Source organism: Notechis scutatus, chromosome 2 (assembly GCF_049901735.1).
Source record: "Notechis scutatus isolate UNSWTSFEM ecotype Mainland chromosome 2, rNotScu1.2, whole genome shotgun sequence".
In the NCBI taxonomy this organism is placed as follows: Eukaryota; Metazoa; Chordata; class Lepidosauria; order Squamata; family Elapidae; genus Notechis; species Notechis scutatus.
Window position 1 is genome coordinate 128,763,571 of NC_142010.1, and position 25,185 is coordinate 128,788,755.

General features: G+C 40.2%; 2 long non-coding RNA genes across 2 annotated transcripts in view; one reads left to right on the top strand and one right to left on the bottom strand.

The window, feature by feature from the left end:
* The window catches only part of LOC113420757 (uncharacterized), a 59,795-nt gene extending 50,944 nt beyond the window's left edge, over positions 1-8,851 (bottom strand). Inside the window, exon 1 of the long non-coding RNA XR_003372090.2 lies at positions 8,197-8,851. This is a non-coding gene — a long non-coding RNA (uncharacterized LOC113420757). The remainder of the gene's footprint in view (positions 1-8,196) is intronic.
* LOC148132241 (uncharacterized) lies at positions 8,197-25,185 on the top strand. Its single transcript, XR_015747763.1, has 3 exons — positions 8,197-8,313; positions 9,332-15,755; positions 18,508-25,185. It is a non-coding gene; the product is annotated as an uncharacterized LOC148132241 (long non-coding RNA).

Consider the following 25,185-nt stretch of genomic DNA (forward strand, 5'->3'; position numbering starts at 1 on the left):
TAGCAACCGCCCTAAAGTACCGTAAATGCTCTAATTCAGCTTTTGGGGGGGAAAGGCTATGCTTCAACTCAATGCAAACTCTGAATTCAAAATCAAACGGAATGGGGCAGCCGGAGGCAGTTTCTAATTAATTCCATAGGCAGAAACATTTTACTTGCTCTGTCCCCGATTCGAAATCTTCCAGGGAGCTCCACTTCAGATACCATCCATTATTCATGTCTCACATGGTGGAAAGACCAGCACTACATTAAAAGGGGGACAAGGGCTTATTCGTAACAGAGACGCTTTCCTAGAATATAGAATAACAATCTTGATCTGTTGGGTGAAAACGAAACATGTCTATATGCACACGCGTGCGCACAAAGAGGTACTTAAAAACGCTAAAGGCAAGCAACTAAAAAAAAAAAAACAACCTTCCTGAATCATCAGGAATCAAGCCCAAAGAACCTTTGTTTGTTGAACTAACACATCCTTGCATCAAATTGATTGAAATATAGTTTGTATAGGAAGTTCTCAAGTTACAACCATTCATTTAGTGACACTTCAAAGTTACATCCCTGAAAAAGGTGACTTCAAGACCATTTTTCACACTCACAATCTTTGCAGCATCTCCACAGTCACACAATCAAAATTAGGATGCTTGGCAATTTTTTTATGACAGCTGCAGTGTCCCGGAGTTATGTGACTCCCCTTTTGCGACCTTCTGACAAGCAAAGTCCATGAGGAAGCCAAATTCACGCAACAAACATGTTATACTTAACAACCGCAGTCATTCATTTAACGACCGTGGCAAGAAAAAAATGGCAAAATGGGGCAATGCTCACTTAATAACTGTCTTGCTTAGCAACAGAAATGTTGGAGTCAGTTGTGGTCGTAACTTGAGGACTACTTGTACCTGCAATGTTCTGGGTTCCTTTAACAATTTCATTCTGACGAGAAGAAAGAAAAAAATTGTTTCTTTACATTTTCCTTTTTACTTCCTAGACTAACTCTTGATTTCCCAAATAATGTTCAAGAACCAGGGATGGACTAAGAGAAACCTTCTCCAAGATGAACACAAGATGGCTCGGCAGATAAGGAAATTAATTGGAGAAGCCCTGCACAGCCTTCCTATCTTTCTATCTATGAATACTTCCAAAAAAGGCTATTTTTTAAAAATGGCTTTTTAATGTCCAAGTCATTAGTACCTTCTGCTGGCATGCAAGAAGCCACACCCTAAAGGCTAAAATCTCTCCCCGCCTCCCCTTCCATTGCGTATTATTACTCCCAAGTAAAAATGTGGGACTTTTTTTCTGAGTGCAAATAAGTTTTGCAATTCTGCAGAGAAACTCAGCCCTATGCCTTCCATTAGTCAGTCTCTAGTAATTGATGGACAAGCAGAAGCCTTCCAACCAAGTTACTTGAAAGACTCTTGAAATTGGGGGTGGGTGAGGGAGATAACAGGATCACAAGGTTATTTATTTATCTAGATTTTCATTCCGATGCCATCCCAAGGACTGGAGGGGGGGAGGGAGGAGGGAGAGCAACAATACTGCCTTATCTCCCCCAAAGAAGGAATCCTTTGTTGTTCCAAGATAGGCAGGATCCTTAACTTGTGATAGAGAAAACAAGGGCTTAACTTGAGCATTGGTTTATCAAGTCGAACAACAACAATATGTTTGTGAACAAGGCAGCTAGGCCCTGGGGCAATCTCCTTCTGAGCTAGGCCAGGATAGTCAGCCTGACCCAGAGGTCAGAGAGATTCTATGCAGCAATGACTTCATTGCCATTGTTTTATGGGTCGTTTTATGGCCTTATAAACTGGCCCTCACTTCTGCTTCTACGCAGCACTGCCAAAAGCCACTAGCTGATACCTAAAAGGCCAGTCTTTGGAGGTTCCCAAACTGAACAAACTCTTCTCACTCAAGACAGAATTTCATTCTCTTAATTACCAGTCAATGTATTAGGACAGAAAGTCCAAACTCCTTCAGTCATTCTCACTCAGTCTGCAAGACGCCTTCTAATAAAAATGAATGGGAGAGTTCAGCCTCCAGAGAATGAATCCAGAAGACCCTGCTAAACGGCCGGCAACCCATGATACCTTCCTGGAAGGATCCTTCACACGTCCCCAGTTTGCAAACATGTATGCCCCAGAGTCCACACGGGAAGCACAATTCTCCCATTCACACATCATAGGATTCCTGCAGAAAAACACCAGTTGAACACTTGTTCAGCCACAGCAAACATGGCTGTCAGCTAAAACATGGAACGGGGCCTGGAATACGTTTATAGGTTTGCTTTGGCATGTTCCTCCTATGTCAGCTTGCTAGCCTAAAAAAGAGAAGTCACATCAATCTTTTTTTCTTTCTTTCTGTTTTTGCCCAAACATTTACAGGAAGGTTGCACACTGAAACGCTGCCGGTAAGAATACATTCTGTAGAACAGGAACAGATAGCCTCGCACATGTCAAAATTTGAAAGTGCCTGCAGAAGAACTGTGTAAATACTTGAACTCCCACTGGGCAATTTCCCAAAGGATGGATTATTACGTTACGTATCGAGTACAAACATTTAAGCCATCCCTAGAAAATCTGCACAAGGCATAATATAAGGGAGAATCTTCAAACAGAATGACTTGTCTATTTAAAGGACAACAAAACCCTGAAGTATTCATTGAAAAGGGAAGAGACAAGCAATGAAATCTGTACTCAAAAGGCAGATGCCTGCTCTTTCCAAACAGAACTCTATGTTTCTCTCCTAAAAAGTTATTGGTTTGTCTGCTTTCAGTAATCTCTCTCCCCCTCCCATCTGAACCTGGGAAGAGCCCTAAGGAAAAAAGGGAATTGCAAGACTAGAATTCCAGGAGGTACAGCCAGAGCTGAGCAGAAACCAGATTCTTGGCGGAGTTCCTGCTTTTTCTTATAGACCTCATGAAATCCCCTCAACTAAACTCCCCTTTTGGTAAAAAAAAAAAAAAGAAGTTAAATAGGTGTCCCCACTGTTCTGACTGACTAGAAGCTGAAAAATGATGGATAAGCTCCTAAAATAAGGAACACGATTTCAACTAAGGGGCAATCATTAAGCTAAAGAACATGACGATCTTGTGTTGATTTTTTCCATTATTGAATTGGGCTTGGAGGTAAGACAGGGTTTGGATGGGAGGCCACAGGGAAATCCCTGGGCTATAGGCCAGACTCTTAAGTCATAAAGCTTCCCAGAAGAAAGTGGTGGCAAATCCCTTCCATATTCTTGCTACAAGAACTACGCAGATGCCTGAAGGAATACACTAGGATGACATTTTATGAATTGCTCATGTTTTTTGTGAGAAAAAAATATACAGATGCATGAAATGAATTCACTAGGAGACTCCATTAATTGTAAAATAGCATTTCCATGGTTTTAACAGGGTGCAATTTCCTGATTTAACAAGAGAAACATATGAACATGCACAACATTTTCTCGCTCCAAATGAGTCGGGTGCCTTTTCACCCACACCCCTTTTAGGTTTTCTTCCCTTTTGCTGCAGAGCTACTAGCAGCTTCATTTATTGTAGAAAACAAAAAACAAGATTAAAGAACAGCTGAAGTGACATGGCGCAAGGAGGAAAAAGTGGACTACTAGTATCTCTGGAATTTCTTCAAAGAAAAAAATACAAGTGCCACTGCAATATAACAAAAGGCTACTGAAAGAAAACTGAAAGCATGCTTCCTTTAAAACTTCCCTATTAAAATCCAAAAGTCCAAGATCAGGGAATATTATAAACTGAAGACGGAAGCATCCAAAGGAAATACTTTATATATCATTATTAATCTTCCAGAGTTCCAGCTACTATGTGAATTGAGCTCTTACAATTGTTGAAAAACATTTGCCCTTTTGGTTTTCCCCAAACTACTTTGAGGCTATCAACAGAATTTGAAAAATATTAATATTCAGGGGATTTACAGCGCGACTCTATTCAAACCGTTTCTTACAGAAATGCTGCAGTGTAAATGCAGCCTATGGGCTTCAGAGCAGCACACAAAGGATTGCAGACATAGGACCTAAGCTTAGAGAATTATCTGAGTCCTTCTAAAGTCTTTCCACCCTTCTCACGTGTAGAAATTTTAGGAATGCATTCTTAACCAAGGACTTTGTATTCACATTGTTTTCGATTGATCTCACACACACTGTCTAGAAACAAATCCATTTTCAGCCTATGCGGGAACACCTTACAAAATGTTTGGAATCCAATCCAGTACAAATTTACATTTAATTTTAATAAATACCCCAGGACACATCACCGTGTGCTAGATCATGCCATCATACTTTTGACAGGCGTTGGCCTAGCAGAAGAACTTTCAAGAAGATCCGCTTCCTTTCATAGCTGTTTTTAAGGGCCTTTTCTCAAGAAATGCTGCTCTTAAGAGAATTTAGAGTAGAAAATTCAATGATAATTGGACATAAGTAGCCCCAAAGGAGGGCATTTCCTCTCTTCCTCCATTGAGTTCACACATCTACTTCATGTTAAGGTTAAGTGAGAAAACTAACCCAGAACAAGGTAATGGGAAATGTAATTTTCCTACTGAGTGCATAAAATGCAAAGGCTGGAGAACAGGGATGGAAATTGAATTTCCCACATGATGAGATGAATCCTTATAATAAAAAACATCATATTTTTAAAAAATGGTTTGTTTCTCAAAGCAAACAGATTTTCTTGTAGTCAGATTTACTGTATGATGGAAAATATCTAGGTCTGAAAATAAGGTATGTTTGCCTCCATGGAAAATGTGTCTATTAAATAATCAAGGTTTGGGAGATTATATAGAATATGAATACATACACAAACACACGTAAGTATAAAGCATATTTCTTGCTCTGGCACTGATCTGGTTTAGATCTGGAAAAGTAGGATTTTTATTATTTAAATAAACATAAGCTACTGTTTATCAGCTACCCAGAGCAATTAATAAGCTAATATGGGATATAAAAAGATAAACAAAATAGATATATATTTGTTTTTTAATATATTAAGTGCATCCCTCTAGAACAGTAAAAAAGCTAGAAAAGTAACCTTAAAAGTAAAATCACATTTATCATGCAATCCTACTAAAGATGATTTTTTTACTAAAAAAAAAGAGTGACATTGACTTAAGTCTAAAGACTTATTCTAGCAGTAAGTCTCACAGAATGGGATTAGTTTCTTTCTCAGAACTACACCACAGAAATCTGATCCTATGCATGTGAAATTTAAATTAGATCTTAAATTTGCAGAGCAGAATTCATTTCCAAATAAACCGACATAGGATTGCACCATGCATACTTCTTTACAGAAAAAGTTGATCTGACAGTTATATTAAGAGTATTCCTAAGAAAATAGAACAAGGCCCAAACGGACACCAGAAATTCTTAATGCATTCGCTAGCAAATGGATCAGGTCTCACAGAATACACTTGGATTTTCAGTTTTCTGGAATGTACAGTCACAGTTGCAGGTACTCAAGTAACACTGCCTAAAATCTATTTGAATTTTTGTGTATGAAATTTTTTACGATAGAAATACCAATAGTTTTTTTGTAGAAATCATTTTGAAAAATATAGCAGCAATGCAAAATACCAAAACTGAAGCTTTTTGAAAAATAACAAAGGGCATTAAAATTGTTCATATTTATTTGGCCTTTACACCTTTGATATGTTTCTATTACCGAAATGTTAAATTCCAAAGTATGGATTAAAATTTAGCACCATGATCCTAGAGTTCGACGACATTTCCCCCACATACACTCAGAACTAGGTGAATGATTTGTTCATTCAGAAGATATAGACATATATAATGAAAGCAGAGTTGCCTCTTCATCTCGGTCTTAAATGTGATCTTGGTTGACATCTTTGGACCATAAAAGGTAAAATATTCCCCACCTCCCAGCTGGCTTTCAAAGTTTTTGTGCAGAATTATATATTTTATTTATATTTGTATTTCCAATTAATACTAAACGCCTCTTTAAACCTATGTTGAACTAGGCCTTCTTTTAATAATAGTTTTAATTAATGTTTACCAATAGGTATGATCATGGTTAAATAAATGGTTATATTTTAGTGGATGGAGAGTTTATTTTATTAATGACATGGGGTGTAGGCTGCAGATGGAATAGATTGTGATTATTGTGTTGTCTGAACGAAGTATACAAAGCTGTACTTTTCATTCCCTGTAAATAAATTTTAAAATAGAAAGCTGTCAGACTGTTTTAAAATCAGAAAGATTAATACACTGGTGAACATACTATAATGTGGTTAAGTCTTATGGGGATATAGGACAATTATACCATAAGGCACACATTATTTATGGAAAGAATCATTAATGTGTATAACGTTCCCCCCCAGGTATTAACATTTGGATCAACTTTTAAAAGTCAGAGTCTTACACACAATTACTTAGAAATAATTTCTACTAAAGTCACTAGATTTATTACTGAATATGTATATGCTGAAATTATACAGCCATTATTTTTCCTTCACCAAAATTCTGCTTATAAAACTTTTTTACTTAAAGGCTTTCCACAGTGTGATATGTATGTAAAATCAAATAGCTTCTATTATTCAGAATACAATACATTTAGGTTTTTTCTCCAGAACTGTGTCAAACCAAACAATCACAGCTGTTAGGAATACTGTATATTTTCAAAAGCTGCCTCATCGCTGGATAAATAACTTTTTAAAAAGCATTCCTACAAACAATATGACAATCACTAATATTCATACTATTTCCAGTTATGATTATCATTTTTTTTCTGAGAAAGAAACTTCATTTTCTTTCTAAGATAAAGAACATAAAGAAAAAAAGGGAAAATAAATATTGGCACTCTTGAACTAAGGCCCCAAACCAGACATGGTTACAATGACTTGCAAATTTGGGAGACATAAAAATACATTTCATGTGAACATGGGAAAAGGATGGAAAACTTCAATTCAAGCACATTTAAATAAGTAATTCGCCAATATTACTCAGCTGGTTGCATTTGATATATTTTCAAAAGATCTAAAATTTTAAAATCAATATTGGAATCCGTACTTATTCATGTTAATTTTTTTAAAAAAATGTCTGTAACATTCTGTACGTTTCAAATTGGTATGAAGGCCTATCACAATGTAACAACCCAGAGAAAAATTAATTTCTGCTAGGAACCCGGGACTGTTCGCCAGGAAAAGTTAAGCACGTGCTTCCTCTAAAAGGGACGCGACTTTCCAGGGCTCCATTTGGGCTGGATTGAGGGATCGATACCGCCTGGTGCTTCATTTCATAGGGGAAAATCTGAATCGCAGTGGCTGGGTGTCGCGGGTGAGGAAGGGCGACGTGTGGAGGGAGAACAGCTTTCCTTAAAGCGCATATTCCGAGACGGGAAGAATTATTTCACCGACCCCAGACCCTTGTGACCCTTCCCCGCACCTTCACAATAGAAACTCCTTTTCGGCTGCTTGCCTCGCCCGCGTCTGTCCTCTCCCCTCAGGGTAGCGCCTAGCCGTACTGCAAAGTTAAGAGCCGAGAACTGGGACTTTGTAGGCCAGTTGAAGGCAGAAACTTCTCATCTCGCCCGCAAAGACCCAGCCCCAAACTCCCAGCTGCTCGTCCGAAGAAATGAAACCGTTGCTTCTTACAATGATCAGGGGAAGAGAGTGTGTGTGTGTGTATAGGGGGGGACACACCCGTACAAACGGGGAGCCACAGATCCTTTTCAGCAGCACCTTAATAACGCCATTCCATTTTTAGCCCCGTTTTGGGTTCGCCGGCGGGTTTTAAAAGCCCAAGTGCACCTTAAACTGCCAATTAGCTTCTTGCTCTTTAGGAAACGCGCCTTGGAAAAGAAAAAGACAAAAAGGAAAGAATTATGCTGACCCGGGTAGTTCTCCCAACGGGGAAGGAAAGGGTGGATCTGCAGGAACGTGTGGAAAAGCAGGTTCGAGTCTGCCCGGGGAACCTGCGCACGCCACCCGACCGCTTGCAAAACAGACCGCCCTGCCCATCAGACGACCATCGAACGTCTCCCCGGGAAAAGATGTCCGCGTGGAGAGCTCGATCGAACCTGCCCGAGATTGATTCCCCCAAAAAAAACCCGGAGATTTAAAGGGTCCCCGATTCACGCCAGCCCGTGAGCACCATGAAACTGACAAGAGCCGAACCCTGGCAAAGGAGCTCCCAGCACACGCGTGCGTAGTCGGCCGGTCGGTCCTTTCCCCTCCCTGCTTACCTTCTGTCAAGGCGGGGGGGACGACAGGCAGCAACCCTGGCGCGTTCCTGTGGATTGAACTTGCTCGTCCTGGCCAAGATCTTCATGAGTTAGACTGGACGGCACAAAAACGAGGAGGTACGGGGGGGGGGCGGGGGGGGCAGGCTCCCGCCCCTCGGGAAAACTAGAGCGGCTTCGTGGAAAAGGCTCGCCGGCCACATTTTTTTTTCCACTGCTTTAAGGAAAAAGGGAGCGGCGGCGGGGGGGTGACCGGCGGGAGCCCCGGAAAGTCAGCAACGAAGGGCGGAATTCCAACCGCAGGAGAAGGCAAGAGAGGCACGAACACACACAAACACACACACACACACAAAACACCCCTGGCCGAAAAAGAGCGCCTGGATCCGCGTGTGGAGCTGCGATTCCACCACCCGTAAAGCCACGGCGAGAGTCCCACGCCGCTGTCACCGAGCGCGTGTGTCTAAGTTAGCAGCAAGTATCCCTCGAAAGTTTCCGCCGTGCAAAAAAAAAAAAAGAGCCCCACGTGTTAGGCGATAGATCCAGAAGCGCTGGGCTGGGCTGGGCTGGGCAACAGTAGCGGCGACGGCGACACCAGCAGCAGCAGCACCAGCAGCCGCCGCCCAGGAAGAAGAAGCGCGCCCCTAACCCGGTTCCCTCCGCTCTTCTCCTTCTCCGGGCTGTTTAAGGAAGCACCCTCGTCCCCACCCACTAAAGTTAGACCGCTCCGATGGTGCAATTTCGCTTGGCAGATTTACAGGGTGAGCGCCACCATCCAAAATAATGGACCGCCTTTCTGTCTCCACCTCCCCCCCCTCCCCCCAAAATATATATATATATATATACATATCCCAGCTAGGAAAGGAACGACTGGGGCCGCTCGCAAACCTCCGCTTTGGAATTTCGGGCCCGATCTTGATACGGCCGTTGGGTTTCCCGATGGTCTCTTCCCCACCCCGCGTCCCGCCGCCCAGATTCCGCCCCTCTCCCTCTGCTACCAGCTGAGCATTCAGATCAGGGCTGTTTTCTTTCTTCCAACCTTTGCAGGCGCAAGCTAGGAGAAAGACGGCCCCCTAGTGGTTATAGCCAGTCTCCATAAAGAGCCAGACGATTAAATACTCTCCCCCCCTTTCCCCTTCAGTCATCTCCCCGCGGCAAAAGCCAGCAACGCGGCGGGCGCCGTTTATGCCCAGTGCTGTAAAGAGAAGCCAGCGCGGTGGCGACCGGCGATGTGCAACTTTACCGTCGGATCTCCCACCGGCCGCGATCGTCTCGGGGCAATTGCCCCGATGGTGCCTGTCGTTCCTTCCGCGCCTTGCAAGGGAGCCTCGCGGTTGCTTTCTGCTGAGTCAGGCCCGCGCTGATTCGAACTCGGGGACCGTGACAGGTAGCGAATTTCCGGCAGCTTCGCAGCTTTTCCAGGAGAGGCCTGAGCCAAGAATGACTCGGATTAGAAGGCAAACCCCCAAAGACGCAGCGGTCGGGCTCCCAGGAGTTCGCGCGCTCGTTTCCTTGTCAGCACACGCAAAACGCTGGGCATGAGCAATGCCCCCCCCCCCCCAGCTAAATTAGCTAGACAACAGCTCCCATAATCCTCCACCCAGTGAGGCCCAGGCAAGTAATGCCACCAGCTCTCTGGCCTTCAGCTTCTTTGGGGCCAATTCTACAACTTTTCCTTATGGGTGCCTTGGATTACATCTCCTAGTTAGCTGGGAGTTGTAGTACAACATAGCGATGGAGCCCAGTTTGGCAAATTACTCCTTTTTTTAGGAGGCCAATTTGTTAAATGTGTTTACTCCCCTGTAAAACCCAATGACATGATATAGTGGTTCAGCTGTTGGAATAAAATGGGAAAGGCAGGATTAGGTTCACAGCTATGGAAGTTCACTTTGTCCTTTCTCACAGGGTGGTTGTGAGGAAACATGAAATTAAAGAGAGTGCTTTACTGATATAAACGGCTGGAAGACTATAATTATTAGTAAGAGCAATAATAGTAATAAGAACAGTGAATTGTGTTGCAGTTTCCAGCAGCTGATTTTCACCTGGAAAATTGGTGGTTCTAAAGAAGTCACTGAATTCCCACTCCCAATGGCCCTGTGGATGGTTGCTGATAAATTCTACACGGTACAGGTAGTCCTTGACTTATGATCTCAGTTGTGACAATAATTTCTGTTGTTAAATAAGGCAACTGTTAAGTGAGTTGTGCCTGACTTTATGAAGTTTTTTGTTTAATCATAGTTGTTAAACGAATCACTCTGAACAGCTCAAGATTGACTCAGCCTTCCATCCTTCTGAGGTTGATAAAATGAGGAGCCAGATTGTTGGGGGCCATATGCTGACTCTGTAAACCACTTAGAGAGGGCTGTAAAGCACTATATAAGTCTAAGTGCTATTAAGCTTCCCCACTTGACCGCTTGTGGAAAAGGTATCAAAAGTTGTTCACATGATTTCAGGATGCTGTAACCATCATAAATACATGTCAGTTGTCAAGTGCCTGAATTTTGATCATGTAACCTTGGGGATAATGCAATAGTCATAACTGCAAGAACTAGTGATTTTTTCAGTGCTGTTGTAACTTGGAACAATTGCTAAACAAATGGTTGTAAGTTGAGGACTACCTGTATGTGAAGGCCTTTGGTCTGTCCTTTACGCTCATGTAACCAGAATTATTAGTTATAGTACATTCAACTAATTCTGTATTGTAACCAACACAAGACATCTAAAGTAAATTACCTGTATCTAAATTTCTATACATTTTCTTGAGAAACATTTGCTAGTTATGCAACTAGATTTCCTTCTACTTTGCTGCATTGTTTTTTTTCTTTGTTTTTTAGCAGATAACATTTTGATCATTTTATTGCTAGGTATATTGTTAGCCTTTTCTCATTGCTGCTAATTGAGTATTTTAAGTGTTGAGTTTATTGTACATTGTCATACATTTTTCCACCACCACCCTTAGATAGAACATAAACCACTAGGTTAAACATATAATTGGTTGCTGCAAAATAGATACCTGTACAAAATACATATTGCAGAAGAGCAATCTTTTATGTAAGAATCCAATATCAAATTTGGTTCAATTATTTGATGATAGCTACTTGTCCCATATAAGAATGACTATAGAATGAGAGCTTTTGGGGGTATAGTGGTTAAGATGGTAGTCTAGAAACCAGGAGACTGTTCCACTTCAGGCATGAAAGCTGGCTGGGTGACTTTAGGCCAGTCACTCTTTCCTAGCCCATGACCTCAGGCTCTGGTGACAAGTCTTTCACAACAGATAGATCAACACTAGGTTGATGGGGAAGGGGAAACCTTGAACCTGTGCAAAAATGCTAGGAAGTAGAAAAAAAGAATTAACATTTCATAACTAAGGTGTAATTTGTCATCAATTGCAGATAAGGTATCTGTTTAGCTGCCCTTGGGTCCTGGTGATTAAGGAGTTGCATCTATGCAGTTTTCTTGGTAACAATATGGAAGTGGTGTGCCATTACATTTTTCCAGAATATCTTTGTAGTTCTTAGTTGAGACTAAATCCCTGAGATTTCTGGTGGTTTCTTCTCATAAATACTATCCAACCTCTACTGAGCTTTTCCACCACTTGCTATAGACATCAGTCAGCATCACTGCCATAATTACCTCTGTATTCAATTAAGTTTTACACTGAAATATTATTAACTATGTCTCATGCTTTTTGTGGGCATTTGATCTTGTGTCTCTAATTGGTTTCTCTGTGTCCAAGGTATGATTAGGCAAAGGAGGGTAAAACATCTGAGACAGCAGACTGTGAAAACCTACAGACAAGACATCTGCCTTTAAGTTAGTCTTGGTTATTTTGCTGTTTTGATCCAAGAAATTATCCTGTTAAGATTGGCTTTTTTATTGTGCATAAATGTCACTTAAATATAGGTTGGATTCTAACTGAGGATGGCTAATGGAGGTATCCTGAATGTACAGCATAAAGTGAATCTGTAAGCTGAAGACTTATTGGTATCAGATGGCTTTTAGAATGATGAGATTAGCGTTCCCCCTCTTGGCATCCTGCAAATGCATTGGAACAGCTGTTTGTAACTTTCCAGCCAGAATGTCCATTGGGAATTAAGGAGCTACAATCTCAATGTATCTGAAGAAGCAAGCCCGTCTATGCACTCCAAAAATCAACAAGTATCAACAAGATGTCACTGTATCTCACTTGATCTCTCTATCTAAGCTTACCATACTGATCCTTCTCTTAACATGATCACATTTGAGTGATGCTGCTTGATCTTTAGTGGTCAACTTGCACAGGCGATTCCTTGCAGCTCTAGTACTGAAGACCCCCAGCCTTCAAGTACTCAACTTCTTAAATACTGAACATGCAAACATTTTGAGCTCATTTTAATTTTCATCAAAATGTGCCTAAAAGCATCCACTTGCAAACATGTAGTATTTAATAGATTTGAGAGATATGATCACACATACTTGCATTACAGCCCTGACTAATGACTGGAGAACCAGATAAGCAGGCTTTCCAGACTCAGAATGAGGAGGATCAGTGCAAAGATCAGTAAAGAAACTGTGCATGGGAAAATTGGGGCGGAACACGTTTACACACCCACATCCCCCAACCCTGTTGTGCCCGTTATACCTGCATAGTGTTTGAGTCATACCAGTTAATCTCTTTCTGGCAATGTTCTTGCCCAGTCCTGATATTTGGAGATCCAGTTGCAACCCTGTATATATATATATATATTTAAATGGAAAGTCAGGAGTAAAATGAAATGCAACTGAATAGAAATTAGCCTGTCATTCTGAACATGAATAATCAACTTGCAAGAAAACTTATCCCCTGCACTTGTTCCAAGGGCATGTCATGTACAAATTAAATCACAGGTGCTTCTGAGCAAGTTTTCCAGGCGGAAGGGGCGGGTTCAGTTTCTGGCATCTGCAGCTAGAAAAATTGGATTGCTGGAGGGAAGTTTTCTGCTTGAGAGCTGGCTTGTTTTTATTGATCACCCTAGACAATCTAAGCTAAAAAAAATAGACAAATTAAGTTAAAGCAAATCCTCGAACAGATGGGTTCTGTACAACATCACCACACCTTTTCATCCAAAATAGGATGTCAGCCACCTAACAATACTCTGAGTGTTGATCACACATGTTCTTTCACAACATGTCCAAGTTGACAGGTGTGTGGATCTTAACAACATTGCTCAGATACATGCTTTTTTCTGCCTGGCAGTCTTAACCATGAGGAGAAAATCATGCCATTTACATGAAGGTGAATCTTGCCAGTTACTGTGGGAGTTTGATCTGTGATATCTCATTAACATGCATGTATACATGATCACTGAAGCTGCTGTTATTGTGCCTATTATATGGGAGAGGCTGACAGTGATTGAAGGTTTTATTGAGGTTTTTTTCATACATATTTCAAAGCTATGTGAGAGACTTTCTTTTATGTATATTTAAATGCCTGGGGTCTTGGAATCTGATAAGAGAGATTGTTTAGAAACAGGGTGTGGTACAGGAACAGAGCTTAAGCAGCAGCCATTTGAAGAAAGTAAAACAGGGAGGAAATGTTACTTGCTCAATTAGCACGTGTTTGTTGTTTAAACAAATCCAGTTCTTAAAAGAAGCAGAGTCCCAAGCTCAGGATCTGAGGTGGGAAGCCAAAGTTATAAACATTTGAATGTAGGGTACATCAGGTTTCCCAACCTTGGTAACTAAGATGTATGCACTTCAATTTCTAGAATTCCCTAGCCAGCGTGGCATCTTGGAATTCTGGGAGTTGAAGTCCACGTATTTTAAAGTTGCCAAGGTTGGGAAACCTGATGCATATGAAATGAACTGAAGGACTGCTTTCAACCTCCAAAGGACTAGGTACTCATCAGTTAATCCCTAAAAACTGAGATCCTTTAAGCATATTTTAATATTAAGCAATGTGGCAAAAACAGTAGCCATGCATGTTAACATAAACAATGGATAGAAAGATAAGAGGACATTTATCTGGCTGGAGCCTTCTGTTGCATATTGTCCTTTCACACACACCCCACAGAACCTGTACTAGAGATTTCCAAATGCCAGATGGTGGCCCAGACTCAGGATTAAGCTAAGTATATGGATATGGAGATATGTGGAACTTCTCCAAGCATCTGGAAGCTAATCCTTTGGGACTATGTGAATATTCCTCTCTGGCTTCTTGGCTTGTATGTCAGTGCATGTGTGCTAGAACGAGGAGAGTGTAGAGGGAGTTGGTGATAGAATAGATAGAAAGGATTAATTGCAACATTCAATTCAGATGTAATCACATGCCCAGCAGGTTGTAGCACATCCTTACTGTCACATTTCTAAAAATAAATGTAAAATGTAATAGATACTATTCAGACTAGTTTGGCAATCAGAAGGCTACGTAAGAATGGTTTGTTTAAGACTGAAGGATCTGGAACAATGCATTAAACTGCTACTGAAAATAACAATTTGAGGGAAATACAACTAAATCTCAGGACATGATGTGACAACTTCACTACATTTCCACCTTTGATCTGTATGTGTGAAGGAAAGTAACACTGAAGGCTTTATCCTTGCCTCTGGGTTCACAAAATAAATCAAGAGTAGATAAGGACATATGTTTGTTCACTTGGAGACTTCTGGGATAACTTTTAGGGCTGTGCATATTTTCAAAATGATTGGGAAGAGTTACTTTAAAATGTAAGGATTTACAAGCACAGCACCTCTTTAAAACAGCCACGTCTTCTGAGAGTCTGAAAAAAGACTTGAGGTCTATATGTCCATCTGTATCCTGTCTCTATAAACTAATACCTGCAGATGAATTCTGTTTAATCAAATTTATTTATTTAGAAATGTTATATTGCTGCCTATTCGCACATGGCAACTGAAGGCGGCTTACAAAGATATAAAAACACCATATAAAAGAAATAAAATAATAATAAAAAGAAAAATAATAACCCTCCATCCTCCCCTCTGGTACCAACACACATTCATACTAACCAATTAATGGGCTCCCTCCCACTCCGGGTTCCCTAGGCGCCCTGACAGAACCACGTCTTCAGGGCAAATATGCTTCACTCCTTCAAGGTACTTTCAGAAAGCCAGAATTCACACAAACAGGGTGGTTGTTAAGCTCTGCAGTGAAGTTGACCCTCTGTGTCCAATCTAAAAAGACAGAGGCTAAGATTGTAAGATACTTGTAACCAAATAGGCTTTGTTGTGACATCACCCTGTGGAAGTCACTTCCAAGAGAATACCCCTTCCCCTGAACCTTTCATTGTAGCTTATTTTTAGTGACAGCAAAAGATGACCTTTAACTTGATGATCAAGCAGCACAAACCTGTTGTGCTCTGTTCTGTTGCAACTAGACAATTGGTTCTTTCAGAGTTGTTGTATTGTGTTGTTATTAGATATATTTTCAATTCATTTTACATAAATCTTGGGGTGGGGGGGTGAGTGTTTCAGCCAAGACTAGCCAAGTTAGTCTTGAGGCCCAAAGTCTAGTGCATCATCACCAATGGGTACCTGAATAGGCAAGCTGCAAATGATGTGAGAAGAAGTATCTGGATTGGTAAGAGGTATTCAGAGTCCCATTTGTGATCATTATTACAGCACTAGGTATATTTAAGGAATTGAGGGACCTAAGGCAACACTAGGTTTGGTAACCCCTCCATATACACACATCTCTAAATAAACATAAGAGGTAGATTCTTGCAAATCGAGGTAAAACCAGTGTTTTCCAAATGGAACATTGACAGAATCTGAACTAAAAAAATTAAAAGATTTAATTCAGAATTGACATATTGGATACAAAACCTAAACTATGCTTTTACTTTTCAGAGTTTTCAAATTCTTTAGAAGGAAAGATGCCTTTTTTATTGGAAAAAGTTACTTTTGAAGTGCTGTTTTTCTTATTTTCTGCAATATGCAGCTTTTATAGAACTGCGGTAGGCACTGCCTGTTTCAGTGACAAAAAGAAAATAGAGTGATTAAAAATCAATCACCCATGAGAGTCTTCTTACTTCTCAGAGTAATAGATTACTGCCCATTAATTCCTATCACCTTTCCTATCCTTCAGCTAGTTGTCTATGGATGGCAAGAGAAATTGACAATTCCTTCCTTTGAAGTTGACAATTCCTCAGCTAACTCAAGAATGCCATTGTCAAAATGAGGGACTTTGTCAAAAAAACTTTTGGAAAGCCCTAATACTCAATAGGTTCAACTCAGTCTCAATGGGTTCAACTCTGGCCATATGCCCAATTCCATCCTCCTCTGCCGCTTTTCAGATTTGGCAGGCAGGAAATAGGATGGGAAGAAACTGTTCACTAGGTTGGAATGATTGATTGCCCAGTAGTGGGGAGTCCCACTCTGGGCAGTGATGCATGGCCCTGGGCAGCCCTACCCCAGGAATCGGGGGATTACCCTGGAAGGAGGGGTCTGACTGGTAGTGGGATAGCTGGGGCTAAGGCTGGTTGCCCTGAATTGAAAAGTAGAATTTGGTTAATTAGGCAGCCTCCTTTCTTCTTTCCAAATTGTTTTTTTGTCTGCCAACCAGTTCTAAGATTTAAAATCCAAAATAGGCAGGCAATATATTTATGAACGGTTGTGTTTCCCTAGGACATAGCTGTTGGGGTCCCTAGTGTGGAGTTGTAGTAAGCAGGGCCAGGGCTGAAGTCCAATAGATAAGATTCACTGTCTTCCTAAAACAGGGCAGAGCAAGCCCCCCCCCCCTCATTCTAGGTGTTTTTGCTTCCCTGTGATGTTGTCAAAGGGATCAGGAAGGGCCCAAACTGGACCTAACAATTTTCCCCCTTAAAAGAAAAGTTGGAGAACTAACCAAATAGACTAACACTGACCTCCCCTTGTTTTTAACACTACCAGAGAGCAAAGAGCAACAGAAGTGCACAATCACATGATGTTGCCCTGTTGTGAAACATTTATTGCAGGTTATGGCTATTAATGGCAAATTGCTTGTAGGGATCACCTTGTAGCATCAGATATGATTACAATTGGCACACTGACCGACTGCTTTTGAAATATTACAACAGGATTAACAACTTGCATATATAAATAATATGCACAGACAAGAACACCTGTTACTGGGGAAGGCTATTATCCTATAATAATCCCAACATCCTGGAAAGCAACAAAACATCAAGAAGTTATTCACACTGAGATTTTCTCTACTGGGGATTTGGTTCTATGACGTTTTTTCTTAAGTACTCAGAGACAAAAGTAGTGAAAATTGGAATGCATTTCCCCAGAAGTCAGCATAACGCATCTTAGTTGACATCTACAAAAGACTAGTGGCATTAAGTATTTATACAACTGTGTTTAAAGCTTTCATGTCTAATTTCTGAAGGAGATTAACATGTTTAGTGATTTATCCAAGTAAACTGGTGGTGAGCACAGAAAAGCTTCACGCAGATCTTTTAATTTCCAATTGAAATGCACATTGAAAAGGTCACAGTTAAAATCAGAATAAGCATCCTAACAGGAACAGGACACAGTCAAAGAATTTGATTTCAGATTTCCCTTAAATTATTCCAAGCCAGTCTATCTGCATCCATATTATCTTCAGGCTGCAAATGTTACATCTTTGTGGGAATGGGTCCCTTAATTTCAGTGGGATTAATTTTTGAGGTGGCTAGAGAGCTTCTTGGATGAGATGAACAACTTCATCTCCCATAGCTTCTGAGCTGAAGCAGAACTCTGAGGAAAGCAATTTCCCTCATGTCTCTCCAAGCTTAACTGAAATTTGGAAAACCCCAGGGTCCCTATCATATAGAGCTGCAGGGGCAGCCTGCATGGTGTATGAAGAGTTTGTGTGTGTGTGTGTGTGTGTGTGTGAGAGAGAGAGAGAGAGAGATTGTAAGTGGGTGAAGCTAGAATAAAAAAGAGGTTTAAAACTAAATTTTGTTTCCTTCAAGCTTTAATAGAATCAAATGAAAGCAATAATTACTCCACATGTATTTCATAAATTCCCTCTCAGTCACATTAAAAGTTACAACTGAGTGGCTGTTTTTGACCCAGCAAAACTTTGGTTGCATCCCTCTGCTCTAGTCCCACAGCTTGGAACCAAGTTATCTCAAAAACCATCAGTTTCCCCTGCAGAAATGTGTCTGACCCATTTTTTCTTTTTTTAATAACATATTCAAGAAAACATTTTAAAGTAATAGATAATAATTAAAATTGAAACAAAAATAAAAAGTCTGACCTTTCCAAACTGCCTGATTCTTGGCTTGCTGTTAGCCTTACTGATTAACTGGAGTTTTTTAATTGTTAATGAGAGTTTTAAATGAATAGTTGTACTTCTTAAATCAATTACAGATTTGCAGGCCTGATTATGAAGCACATCTAGAGCCTTTACCCAAACTTGACTCTTGCAGTCTAAGAGCGACAGCAATTTGAGCCCTCTGATCCCTCACCTGTCCTTGCCAATCCATTCTGGTGCTGGTGGAAGGCTTCCTGGAGGAAGGTAGCAGAGAAACACTTTGAGCAGTTTTTGTTAAGTATTTGCCCTTGTGCAACTGGCTTCACTTGGGAATTAGGAGTCCTCGATATTTATTACTGCAATATTTTACAACTTTGCATTTTATGTATTTATGACATTAAAAATGTTTTAAAACATTGTAAACTGCTGGCTTGCCCTCCATGGAGGATAGGCTGTTATTTTATTCCTTCCTTATGTAATCAGATCTGATCTGTTAAACTTTATCAAAGTTTATCAAAGTTTATAAAACTTTATCAAATTTAACATTCAAGAATCTGCCTGAAGCCCCACAAGTGTTATGCATAGGATTCAGAAGAGCGAGGTACTTTGATAAGATCTTTTGGAAACTTTGGAGGAAGTGGGCCCAGTCGATTCAGCTTCAATACAGATTTGGACATTGCTGACAATCTCGTCCTTTCCATTTTTGTAAACGGGGGGATTAAGATTGCTTTCTCAAACAATTGATAGTACTGAAGGAGACAGGAGTAATTGGTCAGATTTCAGGGACTGGTAGCACTTCAGTGTTCCTGGGAACTTGCATGATATGCTCTGCAGTGGTTCCTTCCTTCTGCAGTTTGGCATATTGTTCAGGTTATGGCCTGTTTTGGTTAACTGAGTTTAGTGGTTTTTTAAATGTTATGGAATTGACTGCTTCCTCCTCCATAAAATCTCCTCTAATTCATTTGATTCTTTTTTCATGGAAGACCTACTAATATTTCGGCCTTCCTTAGCCAACTTCTTGTTTTTATTACTGTTGTTATTGGCATCCCTCCCTTTGACTAAATTGTTCAGATTTATTGATAATTTCATCCATACAATCTTTTTTCTGTGTTGTCATATATTTTTGTGAAAACCATCGCCATCATGTTTATGTTGGTGCTTAATCTCCCAGGAAGAGTTTTATCCTTACAGCTTCATGTGGATTGGAATAAACATTCAAATAATTCAGACTGTATTTTTTTATGGTCCCTAGGCATAATATTTTTTGTACTTCTAACCTGGCTGCAAGATTGAAAATCTGTGGCAGTAAAAGTCCAGCCCCACTGGTTATCTGTTGCTTGTAGGGCTGGATAAGGATGTAATGAAAGAGAACATCTTTCAGTACAAGTCCTTCTATTACACAAGTGATGAGTCATTAATAAACATTGATATAATCACTTCCATTTGCACCAAAATCCATCTGTCTGAAATTTGGCAGTGGTTCCCCACAGGAAAGACTACATTCACTACATTTTAAAAACAAATTATATTCCCAAACAGAGCCATAGGCACATTACCCTCACACACAAAAAGGCAGATTTTAATGAAGAGTAACCGGAAATGTCCTGTATCAATTTCACTGAAATTTGGCAGGCTGGATTCCACCCAAGAGGTCTAGTGCGTCTTTAAATTTCTTCCCATTCAACTTAATTTTTTAAAAGTAACTGTGTTCATTTCCTTCATATTCAACAATGGTACAATTTGGTTTAATGCAGGGGTGTCACACATGTGTTGTCACAGCATCGTCACATGACAAATTGTGACTTTTCCCCTTCGCTAAACTGGGCATGGGCAGCATGTGATGCATTTGGCCTGCGGACTGAGAGTTTGATAGCCCTGGTCTAACGGTTAAGGCATCAGCTAGGAGACCATGAGTTCTAGTCCTGGCCATGAACAACTGGCTGGGAGATTTTGGGCCAGTGACTCTCTCAGCCAAACCCACCTCATAGGGTGGTTGTTGTAGGGAAAATAGGAAGAGAAAGGAGGATATTAGGTATGTTCACAGCTTTGAGTTATTTATAAACAATAAAAGTGGGATAGCAATAAAATGAATGAAATTCAGTTCTGCATTTCACTCCAGGTTTGACCACAAGATCAAATAAGAAAGCCTGCAGTTGATATATACACTATAGGACTCAGCTGTAAGAGACTTTCCACTCTTCCTTTTCTTGTAGATGCAGATGTATGTGTATTAGCAGAACTGGAAATGGGATTTCCTTTGAGAGATAGCAGAGTAATAGGCAAAGGAGAAAACCCTATGGATATCCTTGAAATTCAGGTTTTGATATTACCAATAGAGCTCCAACTGTTGCCTTGTTTGAGTCAACTGATACCATATAGCATTACCATAAAGAGAAGGTGCTTCTTGTCCAATCTTGCACAAAACCAATGAGGTCAAATTCCAGGAGTTCTTGCAAAAGTCCAAGAAATCTTGTGCAAGAGTAAAAGGCTTATTTTACCCTCTCCATTTGCTTTGGTGATTAGGAATTTGGTAGATTTTAGATAGCTAAATGGGAATAGCAAAAAGACATATTGCTTCATAGTGCTTTACAGCTCTCTCTAAGCAGTTTAAGTCAGTATATTGCCTCCAACAATCTGGGTCCTCATTTTATCCACCTAGGAAGGATGGAAGGCTGAGTCAACCTTGAACCAGTCAGGATTGAACTGCTGGTAGTTGGCAGAATTAGCTTGCAAATTACTGCATTCTAACCACTGTGCCACCACGGCTCTTGATCTAGTGGCAAGACCCAGCTCCTCATCAAGTAAAAAAGGACAAGCCTATTTGTACTCTTCCCACTATCATTCTGATTCCCAGTTTCATGAAAAACATAACATCTTGACTACAAACAGCATTTGGTTTTTTTCCTAATCCCAGAGTAATATAGAATGGTCTAGAAATTAAGAATGCAACTTCAATTTGGTATTCAGTACTTCCTTAATTATTCAAAATATTTTTATCTGCCTTTCTACAAATAGCATTGAAAGTAGCTAGCAAATTTTATTAAAATCTTTAATCTGCAGTGGTACCCTAGAATCTATTCCTTGGACGCAAAGCTGACTAACAAACAAGTACTGGAATGCGTAACAGCAGACATATCACTAGGAAGGCAAAATCACAAAAATGTGTCTCACTTTGACCATGTCAAAGGAGGGGAATTCACTGAAGAAAGCTTAGAAATTAGGCTATTAAAGAACTTGGTGGCTGGACACCATCAAGCTGACACTACCAACCAGAGCATAGAAAAACTTGAAGCAGTGCAAGATCAAAAGATGTGGAAAGACCTGGCCCATAGAATCAGACTCGACTGGATGATGATAGTGCTGATATCACCACCACCCTAGGGTTACAGAGTCAGGATAGCTTGAACCTCTGGGGAGTTGTTATTCTAAAGGGCAGGCAGTACAAGAGAAAGTGCCCTTCCTGAGTCCCATCAGGTAACACTACTTAATGCACAGAACACAAAGCATGCCTGCTCTGTTGAAATATATGTGACAAGGAGAAATGATGGGAGAAAGGTCCTATAGATTTTTTTTTATCAACTTTTTAAAATTGCTGATCTTCCTCAGAGAGACTGGGTGATGTACAAACAAAATATTAAAAATATAAAAACTATATATAAATTTTAAAAAGACGCAAACAATGTTAATTAAAGGTGGGAGAAGGGCTTTCAGGCGCTAATCAAACCCACAGACACATGCCTCTCTGTACCCCAAGCAAGATGGCGAAGCCACATTTTAATGCCTTTCCTAAAGGCCAAGAGTGGAGCTCCCCTCACTCCAGGCAATGAATGTTCCACAAAGTGGGGGCAAGAGAAGGCTCTATTCTTGGATCCTACCAATCAGAATTCTTTGGATGACAAGATCCGCAACATACCTTCCTTGCCAAATATCCAGGCTCTGTGCTATGAAGGGCTTTATAGGTAGTAAACAGCACCTGGAACTGCATTCAGAATTCTTCAAATACCAGAAGCGTTACAAGGGCACATTGTGATGGGTTCATAATTGTTCACCCCACTGCATTCTGGACTGGCCACAGGTTCCAAGTAGTCTTCAAGAACAGATCCGTGTACAGCACACTGCAATACTCTATGCACAAGGTGGCCATGACATAAGTAACTGAGCAGCTTTCATTCCCGGAAAAGGTTCCATTTAAAGCCTTGTCAAGTTCCTCCCCCCTCCCACTGCTTCAGACCTAACAGTTTCCAATCACTGGAAAATATCTTGACTGCAACACCAAGGGTTGAAAAATACAGCTATCATCATCATACTGACCAAACCTGGCCTCAATGGATGATCTTGCCCAGAGGTTTCATATAAGTGTTAAACAAGAGAGTCAAAATTATTGAATCTAAAGTTTTTCTTACTAGGATTTATGGATAATCAATCAGAAAAGACTCATGAGCAGTTGATTTTATATATGGTAATGACAGTGAGATTATTATAGGCACCAAAATGGAAGAACACAAAAATAGCCACAATAGAATAGACTGAGAAGATGGTAGGATTTGCAGAAATGGCTAAATTGACTTGTTTGATTAGAGTGGGAGCAACAACTTAAAAAAAAAAAGCACTATGGACTTTTTTGCTGAAAACTGGTAAAAATGATTTGATTTGAAAAGTGATTTCCATATTTATCTGTATCAACTAAAAAGGGTTGTGTATGGGAGGAATTGAGAGGGGCACAATACTAGGTATATAACTGTAGAGAAGATTGGAAGTAGCTTCTTTGCTTTCTCTTTTTCTCAACACACTTTATATTTCTTCTATATATTTCATGTTTAACTTTTAACTTTGTAAAAAAAATACCTTCAATAAAAATGATATTTTACAAAAAAGAAAATCAAGAGAGTTGAGCCTTGTGGTACCTTGCAAGTTAGGGATCGCAGGCTCCAGCTCTCTACTGTCGACATGGACTGGCATCGGCCATAATGAAAAGAGAACCACCGCAACACTGGGCCTCTCGTTCCCAAGCCCTGTAGCTGGTTATGGTCAATAGTATCAAAGGTCGCTGAGAAATCAAGAAAAACAAGAACAGTTATACCAGCCCTATCCTGGCCCCACCAGAAGTTATCCACAAATGCAATCAATGCCCTTTTGGTACTATGCCCTGGCCTGAAACTCAAATGAAATTGATCCAAATAATCCATTTCTTCCAGGCCCTCTGAAACTGCAATCTGACCACCTTTTCAACAATCTTATCCTACAATGGAAGGCTGGAGACAAGCTTCACTTCTTTTTCTTTGTTTCTTTAACTATATTATTAATTTATTCCCTTCCATCCATTTTAATGGTACCAGTTTTATACAGTATATGCAGACGCTCAATAAAATATTACTAAATAAAGCTCAAACTGAAAGGAAGATTGTCAGCTTTTTTTTCCTGGCACTACCCATGTAAACTTAACACTGCTAGGTGATAGAAATGTATACAAAATGTCCCTTCTCTATGTCACCATAAAAGATCTTTTCTCTTATCCTTCCATTTGTGTTTCTATCAGGCATAGAAAGAAAGACTTCTTTAGCCTTCTAGCAGGAGGAGACAGTTCCTGCTTCCAAGCTGCGTAGGTCAACATTAAAAAATGTCCTTTAAGTGATTTCTCCTATCCTAATCATTTTTCCAAGATTGTTTGCAAAGCTTTTGAGTTTTTGCAGGGTTGTATCTTGATTTCACCACAAGGAGGCAGGTTCACAAACAACAATACATATGGAAGATTAATAGGTTATAATGTCCCTCCCAATATTTATTTATGAAAGTTGATTGAATAAAGCTATTGTAAACCCACCAAAGCCTTTATCCAAGCAATTGTGATAAATTAGACAGCTTCTCTAGGCTTGGAAGAATTATCAACTTCATCCTTCTCAAAAAAAATTGTTTTAAGCTGTACTGTATGTACTTCCAAGGATATGGCCAATTGTGGCTGATATTGGAAAAGAAATAGTGACAATCCTGGTTTATATTTGGAGTGCCATATGGGAATCCCAAAGCTGTTAGCTAGACTGGAAATTTTTATAGAATCCTGGAAGAAAACAATAAGGATCACTTCAGTAATGGCTGTGAAGAAAACATTTAACAGTCTCAAGCCCCTATATGGGCACCATCACTAGGAATCAAATTCTTTATTTTTTTAATCCCTTTAACTTTCTTATTTCACTCAAGCCAATGTTTTCCCATATTTGCACAAAGAATATAGAAATTGCAGCTAGAAAATGCTTAATACATTCGATTTTGGACTATTTTTCCACTAAAGCTTTGGGCCACACAACATCATATAACTTCTATTCAAACTACACCCCACAGAGATATAAAAGACAAGATAATTTGTCCCCCTCCTAATTTGAATTCCCAGAAGTTCCAGCCAGTAGAAAAAGGGCTACAGCAACATCAAGAGAGTCACAGGTTCCCATCTGGCTTGGCAGCCTCCACTGTCTTAAGTTGAGTTTAGCTCAAAGGCAATTGACTTTGAAGAAAGTCCTCTGGATAAGTGGAAATAGAATTTCTGCTTAAGCGTGTTCCTATACAACAAGTGTATAAAGCATTTCACTTGTGATCTGTCTTAACAAATGACGAACATTTCTGTCGCTACATGATGTGTTTGTAAACCGCAGCAACATATGACCGCATTGCTTAGCAGTGGCAAACAAACAGTCCTCATTGCTTATTGTTAACTGAATCCCACCAGTGTTTAGGTTAGGACCTTCCCAGATCCAAGTCATTCCTGCCTTGTCCCTCTCAGCCCCAATCCTTGGTAAGACAAG